This window comes from Eumetopias jubatus, unplaced genomic scaffold, assembly GCF_037043125.1.
Source record: "Eumetopias jubatus isolate StellerSeaLion01/CBP00866 unplaced genomic scaffold, mEumJub1_p1.0 scaffold_16, whole genome shotgun sequence".
Classification (NCBI taxonomy): domain Eukaryota; kingdom Metazoa; phylum Chordata; class Mammalia; order Carnivora; family Otariidae; genus Eumetopias; species Eumetopias jubatus.
This window is the reverse complement of record NW_028274822.1, coordinates 402474-419115: the sequence shown is the minus strand read 5'-3', so window position 1 is coordinate 419115 and position 16642 is coordinate 402474. Positions and strand designations below refer to the sequence as shown.

Sequence of the window (16642 nt, the reverse complement as noted above, 5' to 3'; positions counted from 1 at the left end):
TTGGGGCTGGTCCCCCTTCTTGGCTGTTGTGAATAACGCTGCTCTGAGCATGGGTGTCCAGATATTGGAGTTCTTTGGGGTGTATACCTGGCAATGGGATTACTGGATCCTATGGCAGTTCTGTTTGTAATTTTGTGAGGAATCTCCGTACTGTGTCCCCAGAACCCGCACTATTTTATATTCCCAGGGCCCCAAGCTTCCAGTTCCTCCACATCCTGTGAACACCTGTGGGACTTTCTGGGGTTTTGTTTGTTATATAATAGCCACCCTAATACCTGTGAAGTAGGATCTTTGGTTTTGAATTTCATTTCTCTAGTGATTAGTGAGGTTACAGCATCTTTTCCTGTGCTGGCTCTCCGTGTACCTTCCTTGGGGAAACGACCATTCAAATGCTTTGCCCATTTTAAAATTGTTTTGTTGTTGCTGAGTTCTCTGGATATGTGGAGTATTCTGGATACTAATCCTTTATCAGATATATGGTTTGAAAATACTTTCTCCCTATAATCTGATCTGCGGGGTTTTTTCACTCTGTTGATACTGTGTTTTGGTGCACAAAATCATTTAATGTTGATGAAGTCTAATTAACCTATTTTTTCTTTTGTTATTTGTGTTTTTGGTGTCATACCCAAGAACTCATTACCAAATCCAATGTCATGAAGATTCTCCCCTGTGTTTTCTCCTAGACGTTTTATGGCTTTGGCGCTTATATCCAGGTCTTTGATCCATTTTGAGTTCATTTTTTTATCTGGAGTAGGATGAGCGTCTAACTCCTTTCTTCTGTCCAGTTTCCCAGCTCCATTTGTTGAGAAGACTGTCCTTTCCCCAATGAAGGGCCTTGGCACCCTTGTCGAAGATCATTTAACCACATACGGTGCACGTGATCTCTGGGCTCTCTGCTCTGTTCCTTTGGTCTGTCAGTCTGCCTCGAGGCCAAGACCACACTCTCATTTTGTAGTAGTTTTGAAATCAGGAAGTGTGAGACCTCCAACTTTGTTCTTTTTCAAGATTGTTTTGGCTGTTCAGAGATCTCATATGAACCTAAGGATGGATTTTTCTGTTTCTGCAAACACATGTTGTTGGGACTTTGATAGGGTTGCATTGAATCTGTCGGTCATTCTGGGTGGTGTAGACATCTTCGTACTGTAAGTCTTCCAGTCCATGAACATGGGGTATACTCCGTAGTAGCTGCAGCTTCTCTCATTTCTTCCACCTTTGTAGCCAAGAAAACTTATCTCCTTGGTCAGCTGTATTCGGAGCACTTTATTCTTTTTCATGCTATCATAAGTGGAATTGTTTTCCATTTACAATGGCCTGGGCCTGGCAGGGTCTGGGGCCCCTCCCCCCACACCCCTGCTTCCTGGGGCCCCTGCTGCCCAGCTTCCTTCCTGTTGCTTCTGCCACGAGGTCCTCTGGGCTTTACAACCACGGACAGAGCCCCCCTCCACCTCTAGTCCAGCTGCATCCCCCCATCCGGTGAGTCAAGGACAGCAGTTGGGACACCTTCTGCCAGGCTCCTTATCACCAGTTTCCCTGAGCCAACACAGGCCAGAGTTCCTGGAGACGAACATGTAACTGGTACAGACACTCCCCAGGACGGTCTCGCCTGCACGGTGAAGAAGGGTGGCGCTCGCCGACTCCATGAGCCTCGCGGGCTCTGGCAGGCAGGGTGCCGCCCTGGTGAAGGGGGTGGGGGCACACCAGTGATTCCAGGCTGCAGAGGCCCCAGCGTCTTTGCGGGAGCAGGATGTTGGCTTTAATTAACTCATTTTTAACTGTAGCAGCTGTAGATAAAAGAGAAGCGGGGGAAACCTGCTGCTGACAGGAAAACAGCATTTCTTTAAAAAAATGTTTTCTGAAGCCTGAAAGTCACAGCAGCCGACATGCAAATGACCTGGAGGCTGTGTGAAGGAGCCTCATGCGGGGTCCTTATGGTACCGTGGAGGGTGGGGTGTGCGTTCAGGGGCAGTTACATGGCACTACACCAGGAGATGCGGATGCTAGAATCAGCTCCGTACATTTAAGAAGCAGCTCCTGCCTCCAGGCGCCCTTCGTGTCCAAGGCAGAGAAGCTCCCGGAGGAAGTCCGAAGCACGCTCCCTGCAGGCGCTGAGCTCAGGGGTGCTTGGGTATCACTGGCAGGGCGAGGGGGGCTTCTGGCAGCCCTGCCACTGAAAACGGCCCCACCCCCATCGGCTGCAATGAGGCCATGGCCCCAAGATCTGGTGGGGCTGCTGGGATTACTGAGGACACCCGGTCCAGCCTCTCAGAGCTCAGGGCCCAGCCCAGCACCTGGCCAGGGTGGGTGTTCCGCAAACATTTGTGTGTTCAATGGGAAACTGAGGCGTCTGTGAACAGTCAGGAGGTGAAGGAAATGAAATAAGGAAGAAGAGGAGCAGAGAGGTGCATCCCGCCTGCTGGAGGAGTTGGTGGTGCAGCAGGGGGTTGGGGCGAGACACCCCTGGGTCCTCCGAGGCTAGGGAGGGGCAGTGGGCACACAGGGAGGTGGGGGCCCAGACCACATGCCCACAGGACGCAGGCTGTAGAAGCAACCTGCAACGGGATGCTGGGCAAGCTGACGGCCGGACATGGCCCAGGACGCAGCCGGTCAATGGCAGGTCAACGGCAGGTCAACCATAGGCCAGTGGCAGGTCAACAACAGGTCAGCGGCAGGTCAGCAGCAGGTCAGTGGCAGAGTGGGGCAGCCTGTCTTCCATCCTGCTCTCACAAGGCAGCTGCCCTGCGCCCTGGCACGTGGCAGCACTAACACTGGCCACCTTCCAGGTGGCCGTACAGGTGCAGCTGGGGCTCAGGTCACAGAGCTGGGAGGTGAGAGGGAGCGCCGTGGCTCCAGGGTCCGGGCTTCTCCATGCACCGCCCCCCCGCACGCATGTCACAGACGCAGTGCCTGTCCACGCCAGGTGCGATCCTGGGCATACCGTCTGCTCTGATTGGGCTGTGTCAGGCCCTGCCGGCTTGAGCAACACACCGGTCATGACTCTCGAGTCCTGAGTCACGTTGGTGACCAGTCTGTGGCGTGTGTAAGCCCCACTTCATAGATGGGGAGCTGTCCACCATCTAAAACCTAGAATCTGCCATTCCAGCCACATTAGACGTGACCGTGGGGTGGCCACAAGTACCCTCACCGGGCCGTGCAACGTCACCGTCTTCTCCAGCATGTTCCCATCACCCCAAACAGAAACCTGTACCCATTAAGCAGAATCAACCCTTCCCCCTCAGCCCCCGGTAACTCCGAGCTACTTTCTGTCTCCACAAATTTGCCTGTTCCACACAATCACCAGTCTTTTTCATGTCTGGCTTCCTTCACTGAGCATAATGTCTTCATGGTCCATCCATGTTCTCGCACGGATCAGTGTTCACTTCTTTTTGTGGCTACAAATATCCCGTTGCATGTACATACCACATTTTCTTCCCTTTTCTTTTTGTAAAAATATGTGGTTTAATTTAAAATACGCTGGACGCATTTTTTCATTTCTTTTAACTTCAAGAAAAAAACATAAGATTGTACGAATATAGAACACTTTTTTATCTATATATCTGTTGGTGGACGCTCCCACCATTGTCTGTTGTGAATAATGCTGCTATGAACATCAGCTTGCATAGACCTGTTGGAGTCCCAGCTTTCGATTATTTTGGGTATTTACTTAGGAGTGGAATTGCTTGGTCATATACTTGTGTTTAATTTTTCGAGGACCCTCCAGACTGTTTTCTGCAGCAGCTCCAAGCAGCAGTGCACCCAGGGCTCTGGTGTCTGCACATCCCCGCCTACGCTGGTGATAGTCTGTCTTCTTGATTCCAGCCATCCCAATCGATGAGAAGTGGGATCTCGTGTGACTGTGATTTGCATTTCCCCAATAGCTAATGCTGTTGAGCATCTTTTCGGGTATTTATTGGCCATTTGAATGTCTTCTCTGGAGAAATGTCTGTTTGTCCTTTGCCCATTTTTTTAACTGGGTTTTTTTTTTTTTTTTTTAGATTTATTTATTTGAGAGAGCGAGAATGAGAGAGAGAGAGTACATGAGAGGGGGGAGGGTCAGAGGGAGAATGCGGGACTCGATCCCGGGACTCCAGGATCATGACCTGAGCCGAAGGCAGTCGCTGCACCGACTGAGCCACCCAGGTGCCCTAACTGGGTTGTTTTTTCATCATTGAGTTGTAGGAGCTCTTAAACATTCTCAATATTAAGTCCTACTAAATATGTGACGTGGAAATATTTTCTCCTATTCCGTGGGCTTTCTCCTATTCCATGGGCTATCTTTCCAAGTGGCTGATGGTGCCTTTCAAAGCACAGAAGTCTTTAATCTATTTTTCCTTTCATTGGCTATGCTTCTGTGTCATATTTAAGAAACCATTGCCAAATCCAAAGTTGTGAAGATTTGACATTATGTTTTTTCTACAAGTTTTATGGTTTTAGCTCTTGAACTTAGATTATTGATCTACTTTGAGTTAAGTTTTATATATGGTCATCATATGTTAATAAAAAAATTTTTTTTAAGTTTTATATATGGTGTAAGGTAAAGGTTAGAGTTCATCCTTGCATGTGGATGTCCTGTTTTCCTAATGGCATTTATTGACACACTTTTTTCCACATTGAGTCATCTTGGCACCTTTGTCTAAAATCAACTGACCAAAGGGGTACCTGGGTGGCTCAGTCAGTGAAGCATCTGCCCTCAGCTCAGGTCATGATCTCAGGGTCCTGGGATCGAGTTCCATGTCGGACTCCTTGCTCATCAGGGAGTCTGCTTCGCCCTCTGCCCTCCTCCCTCAACTCTGCTCTCTTGCTCTCTCTCTCAAATAAATAAAATCTTTCAGAATAAATAAATAAATAAATAAAATCAACTGACCTTAGATGTGAGGGTTTATTTCTGCACTTCCTATTACATTACATTGATCAGTGTAGACACACTAATCCATATGCCAGGATCACACTCTTGATTACTGTAGCTTTGTAGTATGTTTTAAAATTGGGAAGTGTAAGACCTCCAACTTTGTTGCTCCTGTCCAGATTGTTTTTGCAATTCAGAGTCCCTGATGTTCCATAGGAATTTTAGGGTTTTTTTTTATTTCTGGAAAAAACCCTTTAGGATTTTGATGAGCCATCCTAGAAGTGGGCTGAACATTCTGGTAGGTTTTGCCTGTGAGAAAATCCCAGCACTAATATTTGGGGGAGGTTGTGACACTTTCAGTAAAACTTGTCAAATTCAGACTCAAGGCACATTTCATTCCAGTGCCCCAGGGTTGAAGCAGAAAAAGTTAGATTTAAAAAACTTTCTATTAGAACTATTTTAGACTTACAGAAAAGCTATAAAATTAGCCCAGAGTTCCCTTACCCAGCTCCCCTCATGTCACATCTTATGTGACGATAATCCAACCAGGATGTGAACCAGCTTAGAGCCCTCGCTCAGAGGTGCTCTCTTCCCAGGCTTGTCTGTGTTTCAGGCGCCTCCTCAGGACCCCACACCACACTCAGCGTGTCCTCCTGAGTCCCCAAGCCTGTAAAGGGCCTGCAGCTTTCCCTGCCTCTCGAGATGTCCACGTGTGAGAGGAGGTGGTTCTGGGCCTGTGAGGGTTTGCTGCTGAGACACCGCCCTTGGAGCCCAGCACTTACCGGCCGCCCATCCCACCATGGCTCCGCTCAGGTCCAGCTCCTCACACCTCCCTGCGTTATGCCTCAGGTGCCACATGATTGGAGCCACTGATTTTGTGGCATGTGAAGGGAATTTGGAAACCACCATGCTTCTAGGAGTCGTGGCTGTCCAGAAAGGGGCTCAGAGAGGCTCACTCCCTCCCCGTCCCACCATGCTGTGCTGTCCTCCCTCCTTCTCTTCCGTTTTGGCTTATCCCTCCTGAATTTCTTCTGTACAGACAGAAAGACGTGTGTGTGTTGTGCTCTGTATATTCCTTTGCGGCTTGCGTGGTCACCTCACGGTCTACCTGGAATGAGCTCACACCAGGTCATGGCGACCTTCCTCATTCTTTGTGCAGCTGCAGACAACCCCCCCCCCAAGCGTGGACCCACCATTTCTGTTCAGCCACTCTCCCACGTGGGCATGTGCATTGTTCCCAGTATTTTGCAGGAATGAACAGTGCTGCAGTGAGCGACCCAGGCATGTGTGTCTTGACGGATACCCTTGGTCGGCTGCACCCACGGGCACCTCCGCCCCCAGGGTGAGGAGCAGCTTCCTCACAGCCTATCCGCACCGTGTGGCTGGATTTTTAAATTTTTTCAAGTCTCATGGATGAGGAAAGATGTCTCAGTGTTGTTTTAATTTGTACTTCTCTGATTATGAGTGTGCTTGAACATTTTCTCCACACATTTGAGAGCCATTTTTATCTTTTTTTGTGTGTGTGTGAATTGCCTTTTCATGGTTTTTTCCCATTTCTCTGTGGGGATTTTGGTCCTTTCTCCTTCAATTGTAAGAGTTCTTATGTTAGTTTTTCTTTTTCAGAGTATTTCTGACTGCTCTTGCACATTTGACTTTTAGTACCACATGATTAACTCCATAAAATAGCTTACTCTGTTTTTTGCTAGGATTGAATTGAATGTATAAATTAACCCTAGCAGAAAAACCTCTTTATGTAAAATGCTGAGTCGTCCTATCCAAGAATAGGGGATGGCTTTCCTTTGTTCAGTTCTGCCTTTGTGATTCTGGAGGGTTCTAAAATTTTTCCTTGTAAAAAGTGTACACATTCCTTGTGAAATATATTCCTACATATTTAGTCTTTTCTTGTTGCCATTGTGAATGGACTTTTCAATCACCACATTCTCTATTTTTTGTGTAAAGAAAGCTGTTGATTTTGTAGCCTGCTACTTTACTCAATTCTTTTATTCAATAATAAAAGTTTTATCATTGGTTCCTGTGGTTTTCCAATTACACTATCATCTCATCTGCAAGTAGGATGGTTTTATCACCTTTGCCCACTCTATGCCTCTAACTGATTTTCTTGCCTGATTCCATTAGTTAATACCTCGAGGATAATGTTGAATAACATCAGAGGTAGTGTGTGTCCTCCCTTGCTCCTTATCTTAGTGGGAATGCCTCTTGTATTTCTTCATTGAACAAGAGACTGGCTTTTGGACTTAACCTGGTGGTTTATTGTGTCAGTGAAATGTTCCTCAATTTCCGGAGTGTTTGTCAAGTGTTTTTTGGCATCTATGGAGATAATCATATGATTATTTACCCCTTGGGTTTATTTTTATGGTGTATGATACTAATGGATTTCCTACTATTGAACCTATCTTGCATTCCTGGAGTAAATTCCACGTTTTCTAGTATTTTTTTAAAGACACATTGGGTTCTTCCTGTTTAATAATATTTGCTTAGATTTTTTTTGCTTTCTTTTTTTTAAATTTTTTTATTGTTATGTTAATCACCATACATTACATCATTAGTTTTTGATGTAGTGTTCCATGATTCATTGTTTGTGCATAACACCCAGTGCTCTACGCGGAACGTGCCCTCTTTAATACCCATCACCAGGCTAACCCATCCCCCCACACCCCTCCCCTCTAGAACCCTCAGTTTGTTTTTCAGAGTCCATCATCTCTCATGGTTCGTCTCCCCCTCCGATTTACCCCCCTTCATTCTTCCCCTCCTGCTATCTTCTTCTTTTTTTTTCTTAACATATATTGCATTATTTGTTTCAGAGGTACAGATCTGTGATTCAACAGTCTTGCACAATTCACAGCGCTCACCATAGCACATACCCTACCCAATGTCTATCACCCAGCCACCCCCTCCCTCCCACCCCCCACCACTCCAGCAACCCTCAGTTTGTTTCCTGAGATTAAGATTTCCTCATATCAGTGAGGTTGTATGATACATGTCTTTCTCTGATTGACTTATTTCACTCAGCATAACACCCTCCAGTTCCATCCACATCGTTGCAAATGGCAAGATCTCATTCCTTTTGATGGCTGCATGATATTCCATTGTGTATATATACCACCTCTTCTTTATCCATTCATCTGTTGATGGACATCTTGGCTCTTTCCACAGTTTGGCTATTGTGGACATTGCTGCTATAAACATCGGGGTGCACTTACCCCTTCGGACCCCTACATTTGTATCTTTGTGGTAAATACCCAGTAGTACAATTGCTGGATCATATGGTAGCTCTATTTTCAACTTTTTGAGGAACCTCCATACTGTTTTCCAGAGGGGTTGCACCAGCTTGCATTCCCACCAACAGTGTAGGAGGGTTCCCCTTTCTCCACATCCTCGCCAACATCTGTCGTTTCCTGACTTGTTCATTTTAGCCATTCTGACGGGTGTGAGGTGGTATCTCATTGTGGTTTTGATTTGGATTTCCCTGATGCCAAGCGATGTTGAGCACTTTTTCATGGGTCTGTTGGCCATTTGGATGTCTTCTTTGGAAAAATGTCTGTTCATGTCTTCTGCCCATTTCTTGATTGGATTATTTGTTCTTTGGGTGTTGAGTTTGATAAGTTCTTTATAGATTTTGGATACTAGCCCTTTATCTGATATGTCATTTGCAGATATTTTCTCCCATTCTGTCAGTTGGCTTTTGGTTTTGTGGACTGTTTCTTTTGCTGTGCAAAAGCTTTTTATCTTGATGAAATCCCAATAGTTCATTTTTGCCCTTGCTTCCCTTGCCTTTGGTGATGTTTCTAGGAAGAATTTGCTGCGGCTGAGGTCGAAGAGGTTGCTGCCTGTGTTCTCCTTTAGGATTTTGATGGACTCCTGTCTCCCATTTAGGTCTTTCAGCCATTTGGAGTCTATTTTTGTGTGTGGTGTAAGTAAATGGTCCAGCTTCATTCTTCTGCATGTGGCTGTCCAATTTTCCCAACACCATTTGTTGAAGAGACTGTCTTTTTTCCATTGAACAGTCTTTCCTGCTTTGTCAAAGATTAGCTGACCATAGAGTTGAGGGTCCATTTCTGGGCTCTCTATTCTGTTCCATTGATCTATGTGTCTGTTTTTGTGCCAGTACCATACTGTCTTGATGATGACAGCATTGTAATAGAGCTGGAGTTTTTGCTTAGATTTTTTGCATTGATGTTCATGAGTGATATTGGGCTATAGTTTTCTTTCTTTGTACTAATTGTGTTTGGTTTAAGTATCAGTGTTTACCTGTTTCATAAAAGGGACTCAGAAGCCTTCCTTCCTTTTCAGCACTCTGGAATACTTCGTAGCACAACAGGACTGTCAGGTCTTCTATGAAGTATGGTAGAATTTCCAGTAAACTCATCTGGGTTTGGTACTTTTCATGGGGTAGTTCCTTTACCACTCTGTCTGTTTCTTCAGTGGAGATTGGTGTGTTTATGTCTCTAACTCTCATGGGATCAATTCTGATAGTCTGTATTTCCTGAGAAAGTTATCCATTTCCTCTAGGTTTCCAGATTTATTTGCATGGAAGACTTCAAAGTGTCTCATGATTTTTTATATCCCATTTCAGAAGTTAAATTTCTTGAATATGATCATGTGGTTAAAAAAAGTGGGGTGGGGGGAAGAAGTTTGAGTGACCAGAAAAGATCATCATACTAGAATTTTAAGCATTATTCTTTTCAAAGCAATGTTACAGAGTATTGCTCACCCTGTTTTCAAAGAATAAGCCGATGGGTGGTTTACAAAAACATCTCTTCTGTGCTGCTGGTCAGAGAGCTGTCCACCATGGAAAGCAGTTTTCTTGCCTGAGATCTGCAGGGGCTACAGAGCCCCTGTGGAAGCTGAGGCTCCCTGGTGCCAGCTGACACCGACTCACAGGGCAGATCCTCAGGGAGTTAAACGCCAGTACAACCTCACACAAAGGTCCATTGTATCACGTTACATTTCAGGGGACGTCCGTCTCATCATATAAAAAACTGTAAGATATGACTTCCCCCTAAAATCAGAATGGATTTATTCCTTTTCCTGACTACTAAAATTGCTTGGATCCTTTGTTTGGGGGGGAAAAAAAAGCAAGATTGAAAAACATAATGAACAAAGTAGAAATCACCTAAAATTCCACAGCCCACACCTGTGTGCTATCAACCTATTGATGACTTTCCTTCCAGAAGTTTCTTTATGCATCTTCCCCAGAAAGAGAAACTCTGTATACAAATGGTCAGTCGTAGGTCTGTGCTGTTCTGTAACCTGCTGTTCTTTCTGGTCACAGATGTCACTGCCCAGACTTGAAGAGGACGTCTTGAAAAAGACACAGAAAGGGAAACTCCCTAAAGGGTCCGATCACAGCCCACCTGCCTGTCGGGTGCCGGGGATACGGAGGGGAAGGGGGTCGAGATAGGGAAACTCCTGGCGAGCCTGGCGAACAGGGAGGAGGCAGGCTGCTGAGGGCTGCAGGAACGTCAGGGCATGTCCAACAGCCTTGTCCTCAAACCGGCAGAGGGAATGTCTGGATCCTGAGTCCTTCATGCTTTACTTGAAGCCTTATTTTTGCAGCAGGTGGGCAGCGCCAGACGTCCTGGAGATGCGCTGCACTGCCCCCTCTGTGAGGAAGTGAGGGTCATGCAGAAACCAGGCCAACATCAGGGCCCCCCTCTCTTCCTTACCCCACAACCATGCTGTTGGCCGCATGGTGTGGTGACTTCACAGTGTGTGTGTGCAGTTCTCACGGAAAGTTAAATTATGTGCATTACATGCTGTTTCAGAGGTATGGGAATGATTAATCACTTGTTTTACAAAATTGATTTGAAAAAGAAATTACCAAATAAGAGTTGTCATGAGGGAAAAGTAAAATTCAATTATCTGGGAAATTTGCTCTGTGTCTGCTCTCACCGGCGTGGGGAGGGGGGCCCAGCATTGGTCTCTGCTGGTCTTTACGGGGACATGACGGAGGTCTCAGGCCCCCTGAGGACCAGCCTAGGGACCCCTCATGTAAAGCTTGGCAGAGAAAGCATGGAGGAGCCTGGTGGCTGGTCCGATCGCAGCCCACCTGCCTGTCGGAATACTGAGGGGCAGACGGTCAGGACGGGGAAACTCCTGGAACCCATGAGAATTTCAAACCGAGTCCCTGTCAGCTCCCCTGCTATTTCAGTAGCTCTGTGTCGTGAAGACGCCTGCTCAGTGGTCAGTGTTCAGGGCCTGCTGCCCCGGAACTGTGGCAGCTCAGGTCAGGGAAGTCGTCCTGGGCCCAGCAAGGAGGACTCGGCAGCTTAGGATAGCCGCTCTCAGACTTCTCCACCTTAGGGATGATTTAGGCCATCAAAGAGCATTTTTTAAATGTGGGTTGTGTGTATCACCCTCACCAGGTTAGAAATCGATGGCGCAGGAACAAGGCCCCTGGAGGTGTGCCCGGTGAGTGCCCTGGGGTCCCCGTGACTCCGAGGGCCCAGCCCCTGTCTCCAAGAGACCATCACAGATGAGGGATGCTCGGGATGGATTTGGGAAATACCAGGAAGAAAGACACAACTCCCGGAGAGAGTTAACCACTCTCTCCAGGATTGCATTTCCTCCAAACTGCGGCCCAGAACCAGCAGGAAGCGGACGGGCGACTCCATTACCCACCCACGGCTGCCCGCTGCTCAGCGCGCTGACATGGAGTGTGGTGGGTGGAGGGAGGTCTCTCTCGTCTGGGCTCCACAAGCAGAAATACCGGCGTAAATAGCTACTTCAGAGAAGAAGTGGGTTTGATGTACATTTGCGCACTAATTATAACCCTCTTACCCTACACCTTGAAGCAGATTTAGCAGTTACAATTGTACTGGAACAGTCTTCTTAAAAATAGGTGTGCCATACACAATGGAATATTATGCAGCCATCAAAAGGAATGAGATCTTACCATTTGCAACGACGTGGATGGAACTGGAGGGTGTTATGCTGAGTGAAATAAGTCAATCAGAGAAAGACATGTATCACATGACCTCACTGATATGAGGAATTCTTAATCTCAAGAAACAAACTGAGGGTTGCTGGAGTGGTGGGGGGTGGGAGGGATGGGGTGGCTGGGTGACAGACATTGGGGAGGGTATGTGCTATGGTGAGCGCTGTGAATTGTGCAAGACTGTTGAATCACAGATCTGTACCTCTGAAACAAATAATGCAACATATTTTAAGAAAAAAGAAAAAGAAGAAGATAACAGGAGAGGAAGAAAAGGGGAGTATGTCAGAGGGGGAGACGAACCATGAGAGATAATGGACTCTGAAAAACAAACTGAGGGTTCTAGAGGGGAGGGGGGTAGGGGGATGGGTTAGCCTGGTGATGGGTATTGAGGAGGGCACGTTCTGCATGGAGCACTGGGTGTTATGAACAAACAATGAATCATGGAACACTGCACCAAAAACTAATGATGTAATATATGGTGATTAACATAACAATAAAAAAATTAAAAAAAAAATAGGTGTGCCAGGGCGCCTGGGGGGCTCAGTCGATTGAACCACTGCCTTCGGCTCAGGTCATGATCCTGGAGTCCCGGGATCGAGTCCCGCATCGGGCTCCCTGCTCAGCAGGGAGTCTGCTTCTCCCTCTGACCCTCCCCCCTCTCATGTGCTCTCTCCCTCTCTCTCTCAAATAAATAAATAAATCTTAAAAAAACATAGGCGTGCCGGCAGAGAAAGGTATACCGATGTGCGTACGAGGACGTGCATGTTTAGCTTTGCAGACTGATGGCACCGTAGGCGAGAAGCCAGGGTGCCTCTAATGGGATTTACACCCCGTGAAATGATGAACAAAGTCCAGGGTTTATGGCTGACCTGGAGGGCACCCCACCCGGGAGACGGAAGCAGGGTGAGTGGGTGGCCTGTGTCACAGTGACTTTGGGCTCCTGTTACACCAGAGGGCAGCTGGTTCCTGGGGGGAGAGAAGGAGACAGCTCTGGGCACGTAGAATGTATGGTGCAGATGTGGCTCAGACGTCCAGGAGGAAGTCAGAAACAGCCAGGTGCAGAGGGAGAAGCAGGAGGCGCCGGACCGGGGCCAGGACGGGCGGCGAGGAGGAGAGAGGGTTAGAGGTCGGCTGAGACCAGCGTCGCGCAGCTAGTGTGTGGGTGGAGGAGGACCACAGTGAGCGTGCGTGCGGCTGAGGCAGCGGACACCCTCGTCCAGGAGGGAGGGTGAGCAGTTCGCCATGCTTGGGGGCTGTCTGGGGCCAGGTGGACAAAGACCTTGGGCTGGAGCCTGGAGGTAGTACTTCGCACACTGTATAGTGGGGGGCTTCCAAGCAGCTGTCTAGTTTGCAAATGGGAGGCCGGGAGAAGGTAGGAGAAAGGAGCAAATTCTGGAAATTTCTTATGTTTTCCTTTTCCAAAACCCTGCACGGGGTGACTCTACCTTTGGTAGACGTTGGCCATCGTGATATTAAACTGGCAAATGGGATAAATACAAAATGTTCCCCCAGAAATAGAAGTTCTCAAACGGGGGAGCTGTGGTCCACGTGACCACGGGTGGAGTTCAGAGGGTCCAGGGAAGCCCCAGGCTGAGCCAAGATGATGTGTACAGTGACATAAATTGTACACAAGGGATGGCCTGGGTTGGTCAGATTCTCTAACAAGTTCATGGCCCAACGGGGTCAAGAAGCTAAAGGGGGATTGGAGGGGCCCCCAGAAGGCTCAGTCGGTTAAGCATCCGACTTTTGGTCTCAGCTCAGGTCATGATCTCAGGGTCCTGGGATCAAGTGTCGGGCTCTGTGTTCAGTGGGGAGTCTGCTTGGGATTCTCTCTCCCTCTGCCCCTCGCCCCGCTTGCTCACGCGCTGTCTCCCTCTCTCTCTTCTCTCTCTGTCTCTCAAATAAAATACATCTTTTAAACAAAAATGAAAAAATAAAAGGGGGATTGGACATGTCGTTTCAGGGACTTGAGACGCACTGGCAGAGGTCTGACGGGATGGCACCGTTTGCGAAGGGCCACCTGGGATGAGCCACCACATGGGGAAACCGACCTGCGGTAAGATGAGTGTCTGCTCCCGACATCCCACTAGGAGGAAACCGGAAGGCCGGTCTTTTCCCTGAAACCATCTCCTTTAAAGAATCTTACCATATGATGCCACAAACACACTGATTTCCTCGGAGCTTAGATGAGGAATGGGAAGGAGGGTGAACTCTGGGGAGAGAACCCGAGGATGGACTGGGGAGCACAGCCGCTTTGCACACCTGCCCTCACAGGACAGCCCCCCACAGCCAGCCACTCTGGGAGGCCAGCAGGCGACGGCCAAGGGCGCCACCCTGAGTTTTAACCGAAGAGCGGGATAGAGGCGAAGTGGTGAACTGGGAGTCCCCCAGCCCTACCCCTTGTCCCGTGAGTCCCCCAGCGTCTACCTCACCCTCCACGGGGCGGTCGTGGGGCAAACGCTGGGGAGCTGTTTATTCTTTGGGCTTTGCCCCAAGATCCCAGACTGAAGGCTGTGCAGGGATCTAGGGGCTCATCACCCCAAGCAGAGTGGTGTCACTGGCTCCTACCCAGCCCCATGCATCCGGTCTCGCACCTGCCCCGGGAGGTCCCACACCTGCCCCCCAGGCTCTCCCGCACCTGCCCTCCTCCCCAGCTCTCCCCCGCCTCCTCCCCTGCCTCACCCGCACACCCCCTTCCTCACCTGCCCCCCTCCAGGCTCTCCCGCAACAGCCTGGGCCTCTCCCCTCTTCAGTCTTTGCTGCTCCTTTCCTCCTCCCTCTTCTCCCCACTCTCGGCTGTTTTCCAGAATACCACACCTCCCTCCTTGTCCACTCGTATCTGGCACTTACAGACCTTAAGTCTGGAGAAGACTAGAGATTATTTCATTCAACCCTCAGTTTGCTGCCTGGACCCTGAGGCCCTGAGAGCTTTGAGCGGTGGGCCCCAGACGCACACAGATGAGGCCAAGACACCATCCCCCCCTCCCCCGACTCAGTCCTCGGGCTTCCCCGCCTCAGTGGCAAGAGTCCTGTTGGGCCAGCACTCAGCGGTCACAACAGCTTCACACACTCAGACGTGTGGTTTCAAAGGAGCATCCCTCCTCCTCACAGCTCCCGTGTGCCCGCTCTGACCCATGAGCAGAGGCAGGTCGGCCGTGAGCTAGAATATAGAATCGGGCTGGTCCTCTCTCATTGGCATTCGACTGCGAGCCAGGACTCACCCCTTCAACAGGGAAGGTGGAAGCTTCATTTCCCTTAAAAATTGGCAGAGAAGGATAGCATGTGAGTTTTCTTTGTTGTGGTGTCTCTGTGTTTCTCAGGCTTCACGATTGGCTCAGGATTTCTTGACGTCTAACTTAAATCTCTTGTTGCACTTTGATGTGACTGTTAGCGTTGTTGGGAGCTTCACTTGTGATTAGGCTTTTCTTTCAACACCCGCATCTTAGTGGTGTTTGGGGAGTGAGAAAGCAGGAGCTATGAACTTAGAGAACAAAACCCAAATCCGCCACAGCAGTTTTAGAAGCACGCTTTCACTAGGACACCCCACGGATGGACAAAGAGCTGAGCATGTCAAAGTGTGGTGCATACATGAATGAATAATGGACACATCCGTGTAAATGCATTTTTAAAAAAAGATTAATCTGTCCCATTTGGCCAAGGCCAGTGTGGTACATTCTGATGGATTGCCGTGAACAGAAATATGACACAGCAGATCTGCACATAGCCGAGCTGAGTCCTGGGGCCACACTGTGAGCAGCATGCACCAGGCTCTATCCAAAGGCTGTCGGTGGCAGCTGGTGATGTTAGACTAAGTGGCCCGGGAAGAGAAAGGAAAGCCTTAGTGACCCACAGCAGATGGTCAAGAGTGGGAATGCCCAGCACAGAAAGTAACATCATGAGAGTTATGTTTTGTTGGTGTAGTTTTTTTCAGGGTTTTGTTTTTTGGCTGTTATTCTCCAGCTTTTTTTAAGTGAAAAATCTCAAACATACACAAAAGTTGAAAGAGTAGTTTAGTGAAAACCTGGCCATCTATACGTACATGTGTGTGTGTGTTCACATATATACGAATAATGATCCATCTTGCAAGTAGCTTACAGAAATCAAGACACTTTGCCCCTGAATAGCTAAGTATGAATCTCCTAAAAAATAAGGTCATTCCCTTCTGTAACCACAATACCATGTAACATTGAAGAAAATTAACAATAATGGATGTATCATGTCCAAATGCAGATTTCCCCAATTGTCGCAAAACTGTTTTCTGTAGACGTTTTGGATAAAATTAATCAGGTTTCCACACTTCATTGTTTGGTTGTCTCAAGCTCTTTGACTCCTGATTCTAGAACATTCCTCCCACATTTCGATTTCCTGCGTCATTGGCTCTGTGAAGAGTCCAAGCAGTTGTTCCACAGAATGGCCTTTGCTCATGTTTGTGTGTGGTGTTTCTCACCCCCGCCCCGTATCCTCTGGACACGTGGACATGGGTCTCCCTGTCACCTAGGGCAGAGCCCAATGGTTGTGTCAGCCACTGCACATTGCATCATGTTAGAGGCCCATAATGTCAGCGTGGCCATGCCAAATTGTGCGACTGGATTCAGGGGTGAACCCAAAATGTACCCATTGTAAGGCCACACTCGCCCTCACGATGTCTGGGTGGCCGGTGCAGGACAGATGACCGTCCCCCGGGGGTAGCAAAGGTTTTTCTCTCCTCCATACTTCTCTCTTTTATTACCACATCTCTACAGACTCATGGGCCTCTCTTTACTCGTGTTTCACAATAAGCTGAGTCGTTAATGTGTCCACTCTCAGCATCTGCCAGTAGGACCCTTCTCCGTGTGCCTGTT

At 48.2% G+C, this 16642-nt stretch overlaps 1 long non-coding RNA gene across 1 annotated transcript in view; it reads left to right on the top strand.

Moving 5' to 3' along the window:
• The window catches only part of LOC148162242 (uncharacterized), a 44088-nt gene that overhangs the window by 14643 nt on the left and 12803 nt on the right, over nucleotides 1-16642 (top strand). The window contains exon 2 of the long non-coding RNA XR_015767026.1: nucleotides 13765-13857. This is a non-coding gene — a long non-coding RNA (uncharacterized LOC148162242). The remainder of the gene's footprint in view (nucleotides 1-13764; nucleotides 13858-16642) is intronic.